The sequence below is a fragment of the Lissotriton vulgaris genome, unplaced genomic scaffold (assembly GCF_964263255.1).
Source record: "Lissotriton vulgaris unplaced genomic scaffold, aLisVul1.2 SCAFFOLD_1291, whole genome shotgun sequence".
NCBI classification, from domain to species: domain Eukaryota; kingdom Metazoa; phylum Chordata; class Amphibia; order Caudata; family Salamandridae; genus Lissotriton; species Lissotriton vulgaris.
Window position 1 is genome coordinate 536,739 of NW_028249272.1, and position 17,285 is coordinate 554,023.

Here is a 17,285-nt window from a genome sequence, read left to right on the forward strand (position 1 = left end):
TCGTTTTGTTCTTATTTTACTCAGATAAATATTGGCTATGTTTTTTTGTAAGTTCTACATAAAGTTTATTAAAATAAAAGAGGTGTCAATACAAAGTCAAAGCAAAATACAATATCAATAGCGAGGTCAAATGCAAAAAAAAATGCATGAAAACATTACAATAATGGAGAGAGGAGAAAGATACACAATATATGAGGCTATCTGAAGGAAAACAAAACAGAGGGCAATCGTGAAAATTAACGTGCTATAGAAGAAAGAAATGGAACGAAAGGTGAGTCATGGAGGTTTAGAAACCTCCTGCTGAGAGGGAGATAAATGGGTAGAACGTTTAGCACAAGCATCAAGATAAAGGGTAATGGGAAGCCATAAGGCGTGTCTCTTCGGGGCTAGGGTAAGAGGGTATACAAATGCAGTATCTAATCTGTGGTTATGGCAAACATTAAACCACCAGGCTTTGAAGGTAATATTGTTCGAATTCTTCCAGTTAACAGTGATCTGTTGAAAGGCAACAGCTAGTAATAGGTCAATAATTTGTACATTAGAGTCAACATGTGCCCAGGAAGGAGAGAGGCTTCCTAGAAATATGTCAGTAATAGAGAAGGGAGAGGTAGTGTGGAATATGGAGTTGATTTGATCCCAGACTTGAGTCCAAAAGGTGTAAGTAGGAGGGCAGGAGAAAAGCATGTGGAGGAGTGTGGCGTTAGGTGCGGAGCAGGACCAACAGAGGTCTAGGGTTGAGGGAAATCTCTTGTGAAGTAGAGACGGAGTGTAAAGAAGTCGATTGTATATAAAGAAAAGCGTTTGTGTGAGGGAGGCAGCTCTGGAAGATTTGCGAAGTTTAGTCCAGAGTTTATCCCACAAGGAGGAAGGCCAGGACGTGTTTAAGTCTGTTTCCCAAAGCTGTTCCACCGTTGATTTCGGTCGGGAAGATAAGGGTGTGTGAAATTAATGATAAATGGAAGAGGCCTTGGGTCCAGTGTTTAGCAAGGCGTGAAGAGATGAGGCTGGGTTAGGGGGGTCGGAGAGGGGAGGGGATCGAGGAAGAGAGTTGTAGGCAGACAAGACCGCATCTTTCAGCAAAGGGAATTTGGGGGCGAAAGAAGAAGGGAGTGAAAAGGTCTGACGTAGGACAGGAAAAGATAAGAAGTCTGGTCCCTGAAAGAGTTGGGAAACCCAAAGTAATCCTCTTTGTCTCCAAGTTTTCCAATAAAAAGGTTTTTGCTTAATAAGAATGCTATTGTTATACCAGATGGTGGAGTTAAGAAATTCAGTGACAGAGGTAGGGGGATCCGGAGAGGAACAAAGGAGTAACTTAGCGGTGTGTTTGTGAATAGGGGTAGAGAGAAATTGGGGTTTGCGGGAGAAGGAGAGGTATTCAGCAAAGGAAAAAGGAGAAAGGGAAAGGCGTTCGATTGTAACCCAGAGGGGGGATGGCTCAGTGGGATCCTTCAGCCAAAGGGAAGCTTGCCGGAGGAGGAAAGCCTTATGATAGACGGGGAAGTTTGGAAAGTTAACCCCACCCTCTGATTTAGGAAGACGAAGACGAAGCAAGGACATGCGCGGTTTCTTTTGGGACCATAGGAAAGAGGAAAGAATAGTATTGATTTTCCGAAAGAATTTGGTCGGGATAGAAACAGGGATATTTGAGATGACGTAAAGGACTATTGGGGTCAGCATCATCTTGACGGTATCAAGCCGGCCCCACCAGGAGAGGTAAAGGGGATGCCACCTGGAGGTGAGGTCGGAAAGTTTCTGGGAACATTTGTTGAGGCAGAGTGAAACGGTATCTGAGACAGAAGGGGTAATGTGCAAACCAAGATATTTTATGTGAGTAGGACTCCATGTAAAGTTGGATGCGGCAAAGTCTGGCTTAAAGGTAAATTTGGTGAGGGGTAGGATCTCGCACTTGTCATTGTTTAATTTATAGCCAGATAATTGAGAGTAGGCCTGAACTTCAGCGAGGAATGCGGGGATAGAGACAGAAGGGTTGGACATAAAGAGGAGAATGTCGTCTGCGTAGGCAGCTAGTTTGATGTGGGTATGAGAAAGTTGAAAGCCATATAAGTGGGGATTCTGACGCAACCTGGAGAGAAAGGGTTCGAGGGCTAGGTTAAAGAGGAAGGGAGAAAGAGGGCAGCCCTGACGGACTCCTCTACCTAGATTGAAAAAGGATGAGATTAAGCCATTGGCACAGACCGCGGCTCTGGGATTAGAATAAAGGAAAGAAATGAGAGCGATGAAATTGGGACCAAACCCAAACCACTTTAGCGCAAAGAAAAGGAAAGACCATTCGACTCTATCGAATGCTTTCTCGGCATCCAAAGCGATTGCAGCCAGGGAATCGTTGAAACGTGAGGATTCAGGACGTTGAAAAGGAGTCTAGTGTTATCTGTGATATAACGACCTTTAACAAATCCGGATTGTTCGGGGCCTAGGAGTTCTGGGAGGAAAGGATCTAACCTGATTGCTAAGGACTTGGCATATAACTTATAATCAATGTTGACGAGTGATATTGGTCTATAATTTTTGCAGTGTTGTGGATCTTTACCCTCCTTGGGTATAATACAGATGTGGGCGTCAGAAAATGTGCCAGAGGAAGCACTGCTAGATACAAAGGAATCAATGAGGGCATGCAGTTTTGGTAAAAGTAGGGAGGCAAAATGTAAATAGAATTCGACCGTGAATCCATCCGGGCCTGGAGCTTTATCTTTTTTGAGAGAGTTGAGGGCATTATGTAATTCGCGTGTGGTTATGGGTAGTTCGAGGGTAGATAAAGCGACTGGAAAATTAGAAGGAGGTTGAATGCTTGCAAAAAAGGTGTCAAGGGAGTGAGTAGAGGGGTGGGTGTCAGAAGAGTAGAGTGTAGAATAAAATCGGGAGAACTCCTCTAAAATATCAGAATCTTTATGGCGTAAAACAGAAGTAGTATCAAAAACAGATTCAATGTTCAATTTGTTTTGTTTAACTTTCAAATAATTTGCAAGAATTTTCCCCGCCTTGTTTTTCCCACCATAGAATTTTGAGCTAGATTTCAATAGGTATAATGAGGCGTCTTCAGTAGCTTGCTTGTTATATTTCATTTTGGCGCAAACAAGGGCATTCAAGCTGTCTCGGTAATGGGAGATATAAAAGGAGTGTTCTAGATGTTTGATTTGAAGTAGGAGATCACTGGTAAGCTTGCGTGCAGCTTTGCGTTTTGTGGCAACGTGTCTGATAATGAAGTCCCTGGCAGCAGCTTTATAGGCATCCCAAATGGTGTGTTTGGGTAGAGAAGGGGTGTCGTTGAGGGTAAAAAATTCAGTGGAGAAGTCCGCGAAGGATTCAGTGAATTTAGGATCAAGGAGAAGGGTGTTGTTGAAGCGCCACCTCTTGGGTCCGATAGGTTTGGGTAGGATATCGATATTAATGAGTACTGGGGCATGGTCAGAGAACATTATGGGGCCAATATCAGCTTGAGTGAGGGATTGCGATAGATGATGGGAAAGGAAGATGTAGTCAATGCGAGATTGTGAGTGATGTACAGGGGAGTAAAAAGTGAATTCTTCAGAGGTTGGGTTGCAAATACGCCATGCATCGACAAGTTTGTGTTGAGAGATGGTATGCGTGAAAAGTTTGTGCGATTTATTAGGAATAAAAAATGAGGTGGATTTCCTATCTAAAAAGGGATCAAGGGGCAAGTTACAATCACCGGCTAAAATAAAATTGTCATCTATACATTCAGTAATACGCGTGGTAAAGGAAGTCCAAAAGGCGGGATTGCCGCCAGTGGGGGCATAAACATTAAGCAGGGAAAGAGAGGTGCCCTTCGAGGAGAGCTTAACAAACATCCATCTACCTTCAGGGTCAAATTCAGATGACAGAACTGAGTGAGGAAATGATTTGCGAATTAACAGGGAAACACCATTTCTCTTACCATCACCAGGAGCGGAGAACACAGCCCCCACCCAACCTCTTTTAAGTTTGGCAGCTTCAGTATCAGATAGGTGAGTCTCTTGCAAAAAAGCAAAGTCAACATTCAGTTTAGCTAAATGAGAAAGAATTTTTTGCCTCTTAATTGGTGAGTGCAAACCTTTAACGTTCCACGATACAATACGTAATGACATTAAGTAATATTAAAAGAATGAAGCAGGAAAAAAGTAAGAAAACAAGAAGAAGCCTCAAACAAGTGCATAATACAGATAAATGGAAAGGGAAGACGGAGAGAAAAAGGGGATCGAGTAAATGGGAAAAAGAAGAATAAAGAACGTGGCAAGAGAATTACATCAAAAACTAAGAAGTAAAAACAGAAAAGAAACAGCAAGAAGGGGTAAAACGGTATAGATGAAATAACAGGAGCATACCAGAGGGAGATTGAAACGAGAATCAAGGAGAGTCTGAGAGAAAAAAGGATAGAAGGAAAGGAAAGAGTAAAAGACAAATGATGCAAGCATATGAGAAAAGGGAGAAGACAAGAAAAGATGCAAAATTGTGCGAAAAAGAATGACACTAAAATAAATAACAAGGTGAAGTAGGATATGAGATCAGGTACAAATACAACATATGAAAACATTCCAAAAAGAAGAAGGAAGAAAGGGTAGGTACTTATAAGGGTGATGGAACAAGGGTACAAAATCTGGAAGGAGGACGAAGGGGATGAAAACGGAGATGAGACGAGGGGGGTAAGGCCAACCAACAGAGGGCAGGAAAATGGGGCAACTTGACGTCCAACCGGATAGACATAACGGGGCGCTAAATAGGGATCTGCAAAAGAAGGAGAACAGCGTGATTAGGTAAGAGAAGACATCTAGAATATACTATGACAATAAAACAGACAAATAAGGATGCGTAAAATAGCAACGAAGGTCGACTAGTCAAAAAAGACTGGTCAAAAACAGGGACGGGGATTAACAATCAAAGAAGATACAGAAACATGAATAAAAGGCTAGCAGGATACTAGGAGAACCAATTACAACAATGAGAGAAGTCACGGAGGGAATGAGGATGAAGAACTGGAACTGGAGAACTCCATGTTAGCAGGACCGCAGGAATTAAGGAAACTTCGGAGTCGCATTGGATCTTCATAGGTTGTGGTCTTATTGTTGTGGGTGACTTTGAATAAGCAAGGATGAAAGAGACCATATCTGGCTCCAATAGATCGAAGATCCGCTCTCATGTCAAGGAAGGCTTTGCGTCGGTTAGCAGTGGATTTGGCGTAGTCTTGGGCGAAGAATAGGGTGGAGCCAGACCAGGTAAGGCGTGGAGAAGCTTTAGCAGCCAGGAGAACCTTCAATAGATCCGTGTATTCAAGAAAATACATTATGACACCCCTGGGCTTTGTGGATGGAGAGGCAGAAGATGAGAGTCGGCCAAGCCTGTGAGCACGTTGGATATTGAGCATAGTATCTTCAGGTAGGTGCAAGAGCTTGGGCAGAAAGGACTTGAAGAAAGTTATAGGATCATTCCCCTCACAACCTTCTTTCAGGCCGTAAAGACGAAGATTATTACGTCTGTTCCTATTTTCAAGGTCCTCCACCTGCTTCTGGAGAGAGGACAACTGCAAATCCATGTGGGCGATCTTGGTAGCAGATTCCTGAAGAGATGACACAGACTTTTCCACGGTGGAGACCCTGACGTCCATTTGAGACCAATTGTCAGTTAGCGTTTGCAGCTTGGCATTAGTCTCCTCCATGTAGGGGCGCAAGGCCCTGATCTCCTCAAGAAGCAATTCCATTGAGATGACTGAGGAGGATTTCGTAGGAGAGGGGGGATCCTTTTTTAACCTCTTTGAGTTGGTTTTAGAAACAGTTTGTGAAGGAGTATCCATAGTAGACAGCGTTTCACTGGAGATGGAGGGTGCAGAAGCTTCTAAGTGAGGTAGCGCTGTAAAAAGTTTGGAGTTTTTAATGTAGTTGCGCTTAGGGGTCCTGCTGGAACAGACCGCCATCCAAGCGTGCGTAAAAAGGATAGTAGAAGACGCACGAGTCAGGGCTGAAGGAGTAAAACCAGATAATAAGAACAGACAGCGTCCAAAAATGGAGGGAGTCGTAGAAGGAAGCCAAAAAAGAGTCAATGGAGCGATGTGTAAAAAGAAAAATACCAAAGTAGGCCAAGGAGAAAGGCAGCACCTATCTCAAATCAGAAAGAAATCCCAGGTAGAGAAAACGAAAAACAAAATGGCGGACCGTTCTGAGGAGGGCATAAAAAAAGCGAAGTAAGTACCATTTGTCATAGCAAGAATGCAGAAAAGTCACCTGCGTAGGTCAGAAAATGTCTTCATGGTGGTAGAGTGGGCGAAGACAGAGCAGGAAGCCTCATGCCGCTGGAATGCAGATATGAAATTTACGTGTGGGATGAGCGCCGCTTTGGAGCACAAAATGGCGGTCGCGGCCGCTTCAGAGCCGCGACCGAAACGAAATCAGGAATTTGCGTGCGCAAAGGCTCCAAGCCGCGGCAGGAATTACCGCATGTGAAGCCAGACGATGTCCCGCATCATGCGCTGCCTCTCCGGTGCGAATGCGGTGGTCGCGAACCGCTAGTCAACTCCGGTACGGACGGAGCTCTACCGCCGCACCTCCATCCGGATCGGGCGCTTAGCCACGCCCCCTATTGGCTATGTTTTTAAACTGATGTGGAGTGCTTTTGTGGTGTTTTCTCTGTATTACTATGTGTATGTGTGTGTGTGTGTGTGAGCGCAAAAATACTTTACACATTGCCTTTTTAGTATAGCCTAACTGCTGTGTGCCAAGCTACCAGAGGGTGAGCACAGGTAAACATTTAGTGTGTACTACATTTACCATGACTAAGATTGTGGTTCCTGCTTGGACAGTGTGCACACCTCTGCCAACCAGAAACCCAATTTCTAATACCAATGATGAAGCATGTCAGCTTTGGGTGAGTGGCGGTTCTTGTGCTAAAGAAAGCATTCTCCAATAGACAACTATAACTTTCCCCCTTTCCCATTTGTGTACTAGTACTAAATGTACTTTGTGGGTGCTGCATTCAGTCAGGAAGTAGTACATGCCTGGTTGCATTTCTTTCTTCCAGTAGACCTCCTGTGCGTATTAAGTTTAGTACAGCTGTTGGGCTGAGGGTCTCCCTTTTAGAAACCCACCTATTTCCCCTGTCCTTAACTTCACGCATAAGCTGTCTGACACTTCAGCGCATTATTTGACACTTGCAAAATGCTTCCATTCAATACCATGGCTGACAGCCTGGGTTTATGATTTGAATACACTGTGGAACAGTCCATCCTGCAGACTTCAGGCATCATAGACACCTAAATATCACAAACACTATCACAGGCAAATGAATGGGCCAAATTATCCAATATGAAGAAGCAACACATTCGCACTGCCATACATGGAGCCATTCTCACTGAATATCAATGGAGCAACATAGCTCCACTAGGACTGATAGTGGCTAATGCTCCCAGACTATTCTTGGCTAATAGAACTTTCAAAAAAGATTAGTCACTGATCTCCTGGAGATACACCAGGGACTGGCTAATCCTCTTGATTAAAACAGAGAATAAGAAAGCAGGCCTGCTTATGAAAGAGATCCAACTTCTGGAGAATCAGATTATATGTACTCTTCAGACTACCCTTTTCAAGAGGAAACTGGAATAGGCGAACACAACTTTGAGTGATACAAAGGAGAACCTTCTGAAATACAAGATCAACAAACCGAAGAAGGATATTACCTGTTTCTCACATGAGAAGGTATATTCCTACACTGCGGACGACTATCAGTCACAACCCCAGAAGAAGAACAATAGAAGAGGGGCAAGAGGCTGGCGTTAAGGGACCGATAAATGGTGAAGTCTGTACCTCGTGAAATCCTAAAGTTCTCTGTTCTCTAATTAACAATCCAACACCTAGTAGCACACAAAGAACTCAAGGCAATCTGTGTCATCACTTTCCAGTACATTTCTATCAACCTGGGTAGAATTGCGCGAAATCCAGTTCCTCTCTCATACTTTCAATTTAGCACATTCGATTGTCCTTAAGCATCCTCTTCGCCATGAAAACTTGTCTCCCACCTAGTTAACACGTCTACTTCTTACCAAGAAATTCCTCCCATACCTTACTATCGCTAGAAACAAACAATGCCTTACACCAGCTACCGAAGCCTTGTATCGCTGCAGAGAGAGCATTCAAGAAAGAAAATTCTCACAAGAAAATTAAACATTTAAATTTAGAAGCTTCAGGCTTTTGGTTGCGCTAGTTTAACACAGTAGTTAGAGAGCACGACGTTTGAATATACGTGCATGCACATTTCACAATTAATACACATATAAAACTTCACGTGGAATAAATCATGATTACTTATAATTTTGAGTTACATTATTAAACATTTTTATAACTATGTATGAGAAATACATTTCTAGTCAACAATAGTATGCACACGTTAAAGAATCCCATTACGTTTTATCATGGAATGTTTTAGAAATACATTCGAAATCCCTCTTATTTATTAGAACATTAGAACAAACGAAAAAACGAAATTAAGAGATGTATAAGGGCAGAGCCAAATTATGCTGCTCCAACGGCAAATCACTCTACATGAACATTCCAGAAGAGGATACCCTACAGACAGTTAAGCCTTGTTGGAACTCTGAGAGCTGTCTGCCAGCCTGCATTGGGTCTAAATTCATGTATCAGAGGCCCAGTCCATGACCGCCTTCCAAAATGGAAACAAGAAAGTGCCCTTTGAAGTGATCTTTGTGAGAATAGAGTTTTTTGGTAAATATATGTCAAAATTGGGTTTTCATCATTTTCTTGGACTAACTCTTAGTTAAGGAAGGCAGGCTAAAATCCAGTTTGGGGCATAGTCCATGCAGGCAGCATGCAGTAGCAGTGGGATAAGTGGTCTGTGTCAGTAGGAGAAGCGGTCGGGGTACCCAAGAAAATAAGAAAATGTGGGCACCTATATATATATATATATATATATATATATATATATATATATATATGAGAGCACAGGTTCCCTCTCTCTAGATCTGCGTACGCGGTCAGAGCCTCCACGCCATCCACAGAAGGAAAATACGGACCACCAAATCAGCAAGAAGTTCTTGTTTATTTGTATTCACAGAGCCAGTTCAGCGACGCGTTTCGAGCACGAGTGCCCTTGTTCACGCTGCAGTGAAAAAATAAAGCAATCACAAGCCTTTTTTAAATGCAATACCAAATGTATGTTACCACCCCCTGGTGGTAACCTCCCGTGTCACGTGGGTGCTGACAGTGAGAACAGACTATTGCTGCAGCGGAGATATGTAAACAGCACATTATTATACAACAGTCACAGGTTAAATCCGAAATTTGTGAAAAAGAGGTATAAGAGTGTACAGATAGATAACTGTTTGAATCCATAATACCTCTTAAAATATCACTGTTTCTAATAACATGAAGTGGTAAAGGTCAACTAGACTCATCACTACCATAACATCACAAATAATGGACAACAAAATGTATGCTTCTTTGTGTTTCTAATACAGTAATTAAAACCTGAGATATTAAGAGACATGTAAACCACTGACTGCGATGTGCAAAATTTAGCAATGTTTCAATAGCAGCAAAAGACAATAGTAAAGTGCATAAGTGAAAGAAGTGCAAAAGAGGTGATTGCGACGAAAAAAGTGTCATAGTGCAATATTAGCCGCATTTTAACCGGACTTGAAATGCCGTATGTAAATAGACACCAAAATTCAGAGCCCTGAATAAAAATGGTCAATAAATACAATAAATCATGGCAATCAAAGTCATAAATGGTAAAAGTTGGTATCAAAAATGCAGTATCAAAAGATGTTAAAAACGGGTATATATATAAAAAAAATCACATTATCCCATATATTTACAAGAGAAGTAGACAAGTCACATGATCAACACTAAATTCATAGAAAAATAGCGCTAATGTGCAAAAATAGATGCATAAAGTGCTTGTGAAGTGCAAAGTCAAAAGATGTTCAATTTACACAGGGTCTAATGTTTCGAGAAGTATAACACGACTGAAATAGAATAAATCAACTGACAAATTTACACACATAGGGAACCTAACTTGTGCAAATGTATAGTAATGCAGATGTTGGGACTCAAAAGTTGAAAAATAGAGAGCAAATAAATCTAGATATCTCAAATAGGGAGCCTAACTTGAGATATCCATACTCATGCATCCGATAACAACAAAGAGAGAAATTAATGCACAGAAAGCGATAACTATGCTATGTGTATCTATTGAAAGAGGAAAGTCATTCTAGGAAATGGTGCATCTCTTTGATGTTATTAAGCCCATTTGACCAGCGACTATCGAGCTCTAGAATGAATCTAGATTCCAACTTTCTCAATAGAAGTTCTCTGTTACCACCTTTCCTTGACAGGGGTACAGATCCGATCACAAAATAGGTGAGGCAAGACAAATCTCTCTTATGGATTAGATTGAAATGCCTAGCGACCGGGTAAGCAGGGTCATTGTGGAGTATGGCTCGTAGGTGCTGTAATATTCGCATATGTACCTGGAGTTTGGTACTACCAACGTACCTAAGTCCACAGGCACATACTAGAACGTACACAGCGTGATCGGTTTTGCAGGAGTAATTGCCCAATATGGGTTTATCTACAGAGCTAAATGGAGTCGTGTAATGGGTAGTGGAAATGCCAAATTTGCATGCCCGACAGCTGGAGCATTTGAAGAACCCCCTAGATGGTCGTAACCAAGCTGCTTTAGTTTTCAGTTCAGGTGCAGCGGTATCTAAATAGTTACCCATAGTTTTAGCTCTCCTAAAGGTAACCTGAGGAGCTGAGGGTAACACCGAATTGAGGACATGATCGCTGAGAACGATCGGCCAATTCTTATTGAGAATGGCCTTGATTTTCCTTTCCTCCCTACTAAAGGTAGTGATCATGCGAGGACCAGAATCTAGGGACTCACTAATGGTAGGGTTCTCAATGTCGGTAATGCTCACCGGAAACAGGCTCTCTCTTGTGCGAGACAGGGATTTCTTATAAGCCTTTTTCAACATGGTCTCAGAGTACCCCCTAGCTTTGAGGCGGATATTAAGATCTTTCAGGCATTGCTCGTAAACAGAAGGGGAGCTGCATATTCTTTTGAGCCTTAACATCTCACCATAGGGGATGTCTGTGATTGTGTGTCGTGGGTACATGCTGGTGGCATGCAGTGTGGCATTTCCAGCTGTCTTTTTCCTGTGTAGGGTGGTTTTGACTTTGTTGTTTTCTATATACACTTCTACATCGAGAAATTGAATTCTCTCTTTTTCTATGTGAGCAGTGAAGTTGAGATTGAGGTCATTTTGGTTGATGTTATCAATGAATTCAAATGCCTCAGCCTTGGTGCCACGCCAGGCTATGAAAATGTCGTCAATATAACGCAAAAAAACTAATAACATGATTGTCCATCCATGCTTTATGGCGTGTCATGAGGACCTGCTCCTCCCACCAGCCAACGTGTAAACACGCGTAGCTGGGAGAGAAGCAGGCCCCCATTGCCACACCTCTGAGCTGTCGAAAAATTTCTTTGCCAAACGAAAAGAAATTATTATGGAGACACCACTCTATCAGACTGATAATGACCTTATTGTGTTCGTAAAATGTGATGGAGCGCTTAGATAGAAAATGTTTTACTGCCAAGAGTCCTTGTTCATGGTTTGTACTAGTATAAAGCGCTTCCACATCAAGGGAAATGAGCCACATATCCGGATTCCATACAATGTTCTCAATTTTGTTGATAAAGTCACTGGTGTCTTTTACAAAGCTGGGTAATTCTTTGACAAAGTCTTGGAGGAAGAAATCGATATATTCTCCTACTTTTTCTCCCACGCTTCCAATGGCAGATACTATAGGCCTGCCAGGCACGGGTGTAACAGCTTTATGGATTTTTGGTATTAGATACAAAGAGGGTAACACAGGGAAGTTGATGCACATAAATTTGAATTCTTCAGACGAGATGAGGCCCTCTCGCTTCCATTGGCCTAACATTTTGTGCAATTTGTTTTTAGCACTTTCATAGTCTTTATGCGAACTTTTTATGTAACAGCTAGAGTCATCAAGTTGTCGCTTGGCCTCGATGATGTAGTCCGCTTTAGGCCAAATTACCAAGTTACCCCCCTTGTCCGATTTTTTGATGACTATTTCATGATTGTTACTCAGCTTCTTCATTAATGCATCAAACTCTCTTTTTCTGTATATTTCTTTCTTACGAAATTTGTTGTTAGATTTTGTGTACAATTTTTTCACATCATTAACTACGCAATCATGGAACACATCCACAGCATCCCTAGGCCTCATGGGGATGTATTTAGAGTTGCTGCGGAATGGACTCAAGCCAGCTCCAGTTTGTTCGATGGATATTTTGCGCAAGCGGTTTTGTGTGGCTATATCTGGATCAATTACTGTTGGTTCAGCGTCAGCTAACAAATCATTGGCATCCAGAAAAGTGTGGGTGTCAGCTGCACTTAAGAGGGCAATTTCATTGGTACTAGTCACAGAATCAGAGATGTCTACTTCGCCTATTGTCTTGGTGGGTTTAGAAGCAAAATGTTTTTTTAACTTCAATTTTCTTATGAAACAAAATAAATCCACCCTGGTCATTGCGTAATTGAAACTCTGTATGGGTGAAAAGTTTAAGCCAAGGGAAAGTAATTGTTCCTCTGCTTTAGTTAAGATGATGTTAGATAGATTTACAATGGTATTGTCCACTATCTGCGTTTCACCCAAGGTTTCTTTTTCTTTTTCTGTTGCTGCCCTCCGGCGTTGTTTCCACTTGCGCTTCCTTGCTTTCCGGCGCTGGTTCCGCTTTTGTCTATTTGCAGATTTGGCTGCCATGATCGCAGGGTCTGCAACCTCTCCTCCACTACAAAATCCATTTCTTGCTGTAGATTTAGTTTTGCAAGTCCTTGTAAGTTTAAATCCGACGTGGAGGAGCACGTGGATGAAGCATCACTGCTGTAATCACTCTGTAATGGTGTGGAGTTATTGCTGTCATCATCAGGCATAGAGGTTGCGGCATTATCAGAGCTAGTTTGTTGGGTGGGAGCTGGTAAGGCACTATTGCTGGGATTTTCCGTGATGTTTCTATTGGAATATACCTGTCGTTTGGCGTTATTATATTTCCTAGAAAATGTGAAGATACGGCCTTGGCTATAATCATCCGCATCCCGTGCAAATTTGGAGGCCTTGCGTTCTTTTATTTTCTCTTCATGCTTTCGTAGACGCTCAGTCATTTTGTCAGTAAACTTTTTGACTTCCTGTTGGTCCGGGTGAGCATTGATTTCTAGTTCTAAAACTTTTATTTGATCTAAAAGTTTAAGACGGTCGCTTGCGGCATATTTAATTAAGATGCATACTAAGTTCATCGAAGCCGTTAGGTTGCTCTCGCCCCATTCCAGTAACATGGCCGGGTCAGGTTTGTCAAAGCTGGGCGCTAGTAAGATGCGCAATCCCCGAGGGACACGGCCTACTTCTTCATATTTGCTGAGGGATTTGTGCTCCCACCACTTGGTGCACTCAGACTTGCGTAGTTTTTCTAACTCTTTAAACAACTGTTGCAAATTTCGCTTTTGTGTAGTGTTGATATCACTCTGTGATTGTGGTTTGTCTGAACGGCTTTTAGTCCCGTTATATATATATAACCTACTGGCGATCGCCAGTAGGTATATATAGTTAGGACCTAGTTACCATAGGAAATTCCAAACATTCTATTGGGAATAACCTTGGCGCCGATTGAGGGATCTGCCTGTAATTTTCCTTAAATTTGCCTCGCTGCGCTCCGCTTCTTCCCTGAAAGTTTCGGGGGGATTCGTCAAGCGGGGGCCGAGATGAAAAGGGGGTCCCAAAACGTGTTTTCCCCATGTTAATTTCAATAGGGACATTCTGACAAGGCTACAGCTCGAACGGCTGAACGGAATTATACCAGATTTGGCAAAATGGTAGGGACTGGTATGCAGCAGTGCCTTTTGTATGTTTGGTGTAAATCCCTCCAGTAGTTCTTGAGAAAATTGAATTTGAAATTTTTCAAATGGCATTTTCTATGGGACCTTTAGACATGGCTACAGCCCGAACGGCTGAACGGAATTACACCAAACTTGGCAAAATGGTAGGGACAGGTATGCAGTAGTGCCTTTTTATATTTGGTGAAAATCCCTTCAGTAGTTGTTGAGAAAATTAATTTGAGCAAGTTATATATCTATATGCGCTCAACATTCTATTGGGAATAACTTTGGTGCCGATTGAGGAATCTGTGTATAATTTTCCAGAATTTTGTCCAGCTCCGCTCCGTTCCTTTCCTGAAAGTTTCGGGGGGATTCGTCAAGCGGGGGCCGAAAGGGGGGTCCCAAAACATGTTTTCCCTATGTTAATTTCCATAGGGACCTTTAGACACGGCTACAGCTCGAACAGCTGAATGGAATTACACCAAACTTGGCAAAATGGTAGGGCCTGGTATGCCTTTGCTATGTTTGGTGAAAATCCCTCCATTAGTTCTTGAGAAAATTGGATTTGAATTTTTTCAAATGGTATTTTCTATGGGACCTTTAGACACGACTACAGCCCAAACGGCTGAACGGAATTACACCAAACTTGGCAAAATGGTAGGGACAGGTATGCATTAGTGCCTTTTCTATATTTGGCGAAAATCCCTCCGGTAGTTGTTGAGAAAATTGAATTTTATCAAATTATATATCTATATGCGCTCACCGTTCGCGCACCGTACAAGTACGGTACGCGTACCGTACGTGCGCGTACCCTTACGTGCGCGAGCAAGTTTCTGATTGGCTGGCAGTTGACTGTCAACATTCCAAACTGTCCAAACCAGGAAGTGTTCGCCATCATCTTGTTTTTCAGGAGAACTGAGGCACAAGAGAGCCCAAAACAAGAGTGGAAAACACGAAAAGGGGGCAGGGTAGAGACCCCCCCAACCCTCTAGCCCTTCTCAGGGGGTCCCAAAGGGACCCCCAAGGGCAAAACAAATGTTTTTTTTTTTTTATCGCGGGGTACGCTCACCGTACGGGTAGGGTACGCGTACCGTGCGCGTACCCCGCGATTTTCACTCTTGTTTTGGGCTCTCTTGTGCCTCACTTCTCCTGAGAAACAAGATGGCTGCTCAGGTGGTCCCAGAAGGATAATAACATATATAAACTTTATCCGCTAATAGAATTAGCATTTACAAAACCTTTGAAATTTATTGAAAAAATATATAGGTTTCACGCCTGATATAGTTAGGAATTAGCATTTAAAAAAACATGCAAATTCACTGAAAAAACCATAGGTATCAAGCCTTATATAGTTAGGAATTAGCATTTAAAAAGCCTTGCAAATTCACTTAAAAAACCATAGGTTTCAGGACTTATATAGTTAGGAATTAGCATTTAAAAAACCTTGCAAATTCACTTAAAAAACCATAGGTTTCAGGCCTTATTTAGTTAGGAATTACCATTTTAAAAACCTTGCAAATTCACTTAAAAAACCATAGGTTTCAGGACTTATATAGTTAGGAATTAGCATTTAAAAAACCTTGCAAATTCACTTAAAAAACCATAGGTTTCAGGCCTTATATAGCTAGGAATTCGCATTTAAAAAACCATTAAAATTGCTCCTATATAGTTAGTTGTACTAACTATATTTCGCGCACCCGCAATCCACTGCTGATGATGTCATATATTACATCATTCATGACATGGTCAGTGACATCACTGATGACATATCAAATGCATGCACACCTAGCCATGTGACAGACAGACATGCCCTTAGGGCATGTCTGTGTGCCACATGGCGCACATGCCTATTTTTGGGGTGCCAGAGGGTGTCAAAGTGACACCCCCTGCACCCTTGTGAAATTCGGTATTTACCGATTCGGTAAATACCGAATCGGTAATGCCCATTCATTCCTATGGGCTTCAAAGCCCATAGGAATGAATGGGCATTACCGATTCGGTATTTACCGAATCGGTAAATACCGAATTCCTCCGAATCGGTATTCCAGCACATCTGGAATACCTACATACCCACCCCTTAGATTTACCGATTTTTAATAACTGAATCGGTAAAATTTGGTAATTAAAAATCGGTAAATCTATTCTACCTACATCTAGCCCTGAGTGTTTTTAAAAAGTTTATAATTGTTAAATATATATACCAAGGTGTATTGGTGAATCAATGGGTGTATGTGTGCCTGTATGGATAGGGATAATTCAGTGGGTGGGTGACTGACTATATAAGTGAGTGATTAGGTGTCTCGGTAAATGTATGGGTGAGTAACTGATTGTATAACTGTCTGTATCTGTCTGTCAGTTGGTGTCTAAGTGGCTGTAAGGGTGGGTGAGAGGGAAGGTGAGTGGATTTATTGGTGAGTTTTTGATTGTCTGAATACCTGTATGATTTTCAGAGTGCCTGTGTGAGTGGATGAGGGTGTGTGCGACTGCCTGTCTGGATGAGTGAGTCAGTGACTGCATGGTTTAGTGAGTGCATGTTTGAGGGGCTGTATGGGTGAGTGAGTGTGCATATGGCTGTGTCATTGGTATATGGGTGAGTAACTAGGTATGTGAAAGGCAGTATAGGTGAGTAATGGGGTATATGAGTGACTGTATGGGTGATTGAGTGAATGTGAGAGTGGCTGTATGGGTGGGTGGGTGTGTGCTTGTGTCAGTGACTGTATAGGTGAGTGAGTACGTGTTAGTATCTTTATGAGTGAGTGTGTGTATATCTGTATGAGTAAGTGGCTGAGTGATTGACTGTATGGTTGAGTCACTAAGTGTGTGAGTAGCTCTATGGGTGACTGACTCAATGTATGAGTGGCTGTATGGGTGTATGAGTGGATATGTCAGGCTGTATTAGTGACTGAGTGGGTGTATGAGTGGCTGTATGGGTGAGTGAGTGGATGTATGTGTAGATCTATGAATCAGTGAGTGGGTGTGCAAGTACTGGTATGGATCTGTGAATGGATTTGTGAATGATTGTGTGGTAGTGGGTGTATGAAAGGTTCTCTGGGGTGTCAGTGGATGAGCCAGTTTTTCTGTGGATGAGTTCATCAGTGGTGTCATCAGTGATGTCACTGACTATGTCATGAGTGATGTAATATGTGAAGTCATAAGCAGTGCATTGCGGGGGTGAGACCAGGGCACCCAGTATTGAGGCCAGGACCCGGGGGATGGGATCACATGAGGGAACGCCCCCTTGATGATAGCGCAGATGCTTTATTTGCATCAACACTATGGTATTATATAAGGGCTGCATTAGCATCTGCTTCCCTGAATTGTTAGTCTTGGATCATGGAGTAGGTCCTAGAGACCCTCAAAGAACCTG